This window comes from Eriocheir sinensis, chromosome 9, assembly GCF_024679095.1.
Source record: "Eriocheir sinensis breed Jianghai 21 chromosome 9, ASM2467909v1, whole genome shotgun sequence".
Taxonomy (NCBI): domain Eukaryota; kingdom Metazoa; phylum Arthropoda; class Malacostraca; order Decapoda; family Varunidae; genus Eriocheir; species Eriocheir sinensis.
Genome location: NC_066517.1, coordinates 15394176 through 15400244, shown reverse-complemented (window position 1 = coordinate 15400244; position 6069 = coordinate 15394176).

Genomic DNA, 6069 nt, shown 5'->3' with positions numbered 1-6069 from the left:
CCTCCTCATCATCATCTTCATCTGGAACACACGAGTGATCACTAGGTAAAGTTGCCCCTCAGTGGTGCACCTCTATTCTTATCACCATTACCGTCATCACATCGAGATTGGCGCGCCATCACCATCTCCACCACCATCATCTCGTTCACTATTTTTTTTTTGTAGAATAATCACCATCGATTTCGCAAGCGGCCCCGCACACAGCGACCACCTGCACCAACACATTATCATTATTAAGTTTATATTCCACATAATTTCCTCATCCCTGCAGTTGAATCTCTCTCTCTCTCTCTCTCTCTCTCTCTCTCTCTCTCTCTCTCTCTCTCTCTCTCTCTCTCTCTCTCTCTTCTTGATCTTGATAATAATGAGCGGGGCACCTATCAGATGCATAACGCGAATATTTGTGTTGGCTGTTGGGGTACAGGGGAGCCGAATGTGCAGAGGGGGGAAGTGAATTAAGTGTGTGTTGTGGTGACAATTAATCAAGTGACGTGTATTTGTTTTCTGAGTCTATTGTACCGCAGTCTAAAATCTGTTAGGGGAGGCTGTTCCAGTCACGTATGGTGCGTGTTAAGTATACAAATATGAGTGCTTGTATGCGTCAGTGTTAAAGTGTGATATATTTGGGATTTTTGGTTGTGTGTGTTTCGAGTACGTTAATTGACTGTTTGCGTTGTGTAAGTATGTATGTGAATCAATGTCAATGTGAGTGTTTGTGATCTTGTACATAAGTGTAATTAAGTCTGCATGTGTGCTTGTCCGCGTCTGTGAAGAGGTTCTGTTTATCTGTTGTTTGATCCGTGTTGGGGAGAGAGAGAGAGAGAGAGAGAGAGATGTTGTTGTTGATTTGTCCTCCCAGGGGAGGGCACGGGCCGGCGGGCCCGTCAGAGGATGTCTTCAGTTTTCAGCTTATCGAGGAGGTGGGAATTTTGCCACCACCTCTGCTAGGGTGGAGTCTTGGGTGATGCTCACTCGCTCTGCTGCTGTCTGGGGAGCCGTGTCGTCGTCAGGGTGGAGCTGTGGGCCGGGCGGGTGCAGCGGGGTGGTGAGGGGGCACTCCAGGATGTAGTGCAGCAGAGGTTTCCGGGTGGCTTGCCAGCAGTGGGGGCAGGGTGGGGTATCCTTGTTTGCCACCTCCTCGTAGCAGGCAAACCCGAGTCTGAGGCGGCGGATGGAGGCGAGGATGGTGTTGGGTGTGGTGTTGGGGAGCTGTATGACAGGCTTGTGGTGGGTGGCCGTGCTGTACCACGAGGCAGAGGCAGAGCCCTGAGCCAGGACGGCCTCGTGTTCTAGTCGGGTGAGTGAGAGGGCCGCCTGGGATGCTTTGTTCTTAATGTAGGACAGGCTGGGGGCAAGAGGGAAGGTGATCTGTGGAAGGGACCGAGCCGTGGCAGCAGCACGGTCAGCCTTCTCGTTCCCTCTCAGACCAACGTGGCTTGGCACCCAGTCCAGGATGATGTTCTTGCCCAGTGAGACAAGGGTGTTGGCTTCATGGAGGATGGTGGTTATGAGCCGAGTGTTGTCTCTGACGCTCATTGCCTGCAGGACCTTGAGGGCTGACAGCGAGTCAGGTGGATGATGATGGTGGTGTTCATATCGGCAGTGGCGTGACGCAGGGCACAGAGGATGGCTGCCAGTTCTGCCTGCAGGATGGAGACTTGCGGTGGCAGGCGCCACAGTCCTGTCTGGGTTCCGCACACGAAGGCAGCCCCCACAGACCCATCGGCGCCCAGCGAGCCATCGGTGTAGTGGTGGCTGGCAGTCCTGTTGTCCATCGAAGCCACGCGCTGCAAAGCCTCTTGGCGGAGGGTGATGGGGTGAGAGGCCCTAGGAGCTGAGGTGGTAGGGAGGCTCATCTGGAATGGACCAGGAACCCAGGGTGGAGGGGAGTGGTAGCCAGGGTGTGGCAGGTCTGAGCCACTGCAGACAAGCCTCTCCACTTCCAAGTGACGGACTGCGTCGGCGGCATCATGTATCCAGTCCCCGTCTGGAGTGGCTTGTGGTGGTCTCTGGAAGGCATGAAGCAGCTGTGTGGAGACTGTGCCGTGTAGTTGCTGCTTCATGAACTTCCCAACTACAGTGGATGTTCGGGCAAGGATGCGGTGGTGGAGTGATGGGAAGCCACTTTCCAGGCGAAGGTTGGTCAGGTGGGTCCATGGCGGGGCTCCTAGAATGACCCGGAGAGCGTCATTTTGTGCCACCTCTAACTTCTTTGTGAGTGCAGGGGAGAGCGAACACAGGCAAGGAGCGCAGTAGTCTATGATAGACCGTATGGCGTGTGTGTAGAAGGCGCGTAAGACACGATAGGATGCCCCCGTGTTTTGTTTGGACAGAGCTCGCAGGATGTTGGTGCGAGTTGCTGCGCGCTCTCTTAGATAGCGTACCTGAGTGCCGAACCGAAGGTGACTGTCCAGCCAGACACCCAGGTACTGGTGGGTGGTAGTGTAGGCGAGGTCCTGGTTTGCTATTTGGAAGGGCCGTTCAGGGGAAGGCATGCCAACTGGCATGACCTTGGACTTCTCAAAGTTGATCTTGAGCCCTAGTTCTGTGCACTTCCTGTTGAGCTGGTTGAGGGCGTGTGGAACTTGATGGAGACAGGTTCGGTGGTTCAGGACTAGGGCAAGGTCGTCAGCATAGCAGAGGAGCTTAGCCCCCTCTCCGTAGTCAACGCTCATCAGCTCCTCCATGAGAACGTTGAAGAGGAAGGGGCTGAGGATACTGCCTTGAGGTGTGCCATTGATGTGGTCGAAGCGCCTCGAAACATGTCCCTGGAAGCGGACTTGCCCTCCACGGCCATGGAGAAACTCTCTCAGCCATGCAAGGAGTCTTCCCCCGATCCCCTTGCGAGCAAGGGCAGAGAGGATTGCCAGAGGGGAGGCTAGCTCAAATGCTTTCTCCAAGTCCAGGAAGACAGCAATACCCCGGCCTCTTCGCATGTGGGTGAGGAGGGTAACTACGCAGTCAGTGGCGCCTCTTTGTGGAAGGTATGCAAAGAGGGATGGGTGGAGGTCAGCTGTTCGCCACTGTAGGCGATGGAGTGCCATACGTTCTGCTGTCTTCCCTAAACAGCTGAGCAGTGAGATTGGGCGCAAGGAGCCGGGATCTTTGGGTTTTGGGATGGGCTGAATCACTGCTGTCTTCCAGGCTTGGGGAATGCGGCTTTCTGACCAGGAGAGGTTAATAAGGTGTAGTATGGTGCTCTCGCCCTTTGAGCCAGCATGTCTAAGCATGGAATAGGAGATTCCATCTGCTCCTGGAGCTGTGTCGCCACCACGTTTGAGGCAGCCCTTCAGTTCCTGCATGGTGAAGGGAACATCAGCTGCATCAGGAGTTGTGCAGGCTTCCTCCACAAGAGCTGCCCTCCCTGCTGCCAGAAGTTCCTGCATCTCCCTGGTGGTGTGTGGGAGTTGGTGGGGCGAGGTGCGGTCTGCAAAGCTGGCTGATAGTCGCTCAGCTTCTTCTTGTGGGTTAGGGTGAGTTGGTGGACAAGGGGGGCAAGGGCGAGAGACAGAGCGTAGTTTGGTCCACATCTCCCCCAGGGTGGAGTGTGCATCCAGACCCTGGCACCACTGGAGCCAGGCCTCTTCTCGTAATCGCCGCTTGGTGACGCAAGCGTGTTTGGCGACAGCCTGCAAGTAACGCCTGTTGGGGGAGGTGGGGCGTTTGCGGTAGGTTTTCCTGGCTGTGTTGAGGCGGTAGTTGAGCTCCCGCACTCGTTCACCATAGATCCAGTGATCTTTGTGGAAGGTGCCTGAGAGCCTCGTTAGTGGTATGGCCTCGCTGGCAGCCTGTTGGAAGGCGTGCGTTACGTGGCTCTCTAGCACCTCCAGGTCGGTAGTGGCAGGTGGAGTTGCGAGTGCCCTATCCAAGGCAGAGGTGAAGGCGTTCCAGTCAGCTCGCTTGATGTTGTAGCGAGGAGGAGGCAGCTGGGGTTGGGGCAAGTTGTCCAAGGCTAGGTGAGTGGTGACACCAAAGTGATCGCTGGTGATGGTGGGGTGGACAGACCAGGAGGCCACAGGTCGTAAGGGTGTGGAGATGAAGGAGAGGTCGAGTCGCCCGCCCCTGATGTGAGTTGGCTGAGAGGTGTCGTTCAGTAGAGCTACTCCTCGTGCTTCTTCCAGCAGCTCTGCGATGTGTCGGCCTGCTGTGTTGGGAGGAGAGGGAGACTCTAGGTGAGGGTGGTGGCCGTTGAAGTCTCCCCCTATGAAGGTTGGTTCTTCGCTGGCTGCTGTGAAGAATTCTCCCAATTCAGGTGTAGACTGAGGTGGCGCATAGATGTTGAAGAGGGTTAGTGGAGTTGAGTGCAGCTGAATGATCACGCCTTGGACTTCCACCCGGTCGCCGCAGTGAGGTGGTGCTGCTAGCTCCTGGCATGCAATGTGGTGTCGTACAAGAATGGCACACCCACGTGAGGCCCCATTTATTCTGGGCAGTAGAAAGGATTTGTAGCCTGAAATTCTGAAGGGGGTTTTGGGCAAGAGCAGTGTTTCCTGGAGCATGAAGACATCGATGTTTTCCAGTTTCCCAGTTTCCATCAGTGTTGGTAGCTTGGAGTAGGCTCCAAGGCAGTTCCATTGAAGGATGGTAATGCCTTGGGTTTTGTTCCTTGGGTTGGGGTCTTGGGTCCTGGTGCAGGCTGGCTGGGTGGGCGGTGAGGTGTCTTGTAGGTGCGTGGAAGGGAGGATGACTCTATGCGGACTCTCATTACCCGGACAGGTGATGGCTTCCGGGGCTGTCGAGAGCGCTTGGAGATTAGCGTCTCCATTGCGTTCGTCACCGTCTTCTCCATGGCCTTTTCCAGGGCGTCCTGATCCACATCTTTCCCTAAGAGTTGGGCAATGCTGGTGGCTACTCCCAGGGCCAGTTGCTTCCCAAACTCTTTGAGGTCTGCTGTTGTGAACAGGGGCTCCTGAGGTGGAAGAGGCAGGGGTGCTGTGGCAGACGGTGTTGCTGGAGTTGTTGCTGGAGTGTGTGTCGATGGTGTGGGTTGTCTTGGAGGCGGCAGAGGTGGCGTAGGCGTCGGAGTCGGTAGTTGGGGGAAGTCGGCCTGGGTTGGAGGTGGTGGTGATGGGCGATTTGAGGACTGCTGTTGTCCCCACACAAAAGTGCCTGGAGGTGCTGGGGATACAGTAGTAGTCTGCTGCTCCTTTACCCAGTTGACCTGGAGTTCCCTGCCATGGTGGATGTGTGACAGTCTTACTGGACAGGAAGGATTCCAGGCGTGGTGGGGGCCTCCACAATTTGGGCAGCGGTGCGTCACATCCTCCTTGGCTTTGTAGCGGGTGAGGCATCTCTGGGTGTCGTGCTGCCCACTGCATACACCGCATATCGGGTTCCTGCTGCAAGTCGCCCGGTGGTGTCCAAACTTCTGGCAGCGGTGGCATCGTAGGGGTTCGGGCACATAGGGGCGGAGGTAGAACGTTCCCCAGTTGCCTAGGGTGAGAGACGGGATTAGCGGGCCTCTCAGAGTTACCAGCACTTGCCTTGTGTCCTCCTTGTGGCGTGAAGTCTGGCAGCGCACCGCTTCCTCTACCTGGGGATGGCGCTGGAGGATGGAGAGAGGGAGACGGAGTGGGTATCCCATGACGATACCTTTGGTCACCTGGGTTTGTGGAGCGAGTTTGATCACCCTGATGGAGGCCCCAGGATCGTTGGCTGTCTCCTCCAGGAAGCGAAAGCTGATTTCGTCGAGCGGAATGAGGACTGAGCTCCCGTCTCGACCCATGCGGTTGTGCGTCTTGAGAGAGGGTTCCTCGTCCTCCAGGGCTGCCACGGCGTCGTAGCTGCAGGGGAACTCGGCCTGTGCTGGTACCCTGAAAGCAGGATAGTTGGATGTTGGTGGGGCTGAGGGGGCCACTGTCACTGTTGGAAGGGGAAGGGGAGTGGAGCGAGATGCAGGGTGGAAGGCGTTTCCCTTCCGCTTGTTTTTGTGTGAGACTAGGGTGAAACCATCATCATCTTCCTTATTTAGGTCATGCTGGGTAGGGTTAGGGGGGAGGGCAAGGGTTGTCACAGGGGGTGAGGCTGTAGCGGCAGGGGTGGATGCAGAGGCAGCTTCACAAGCGGTGG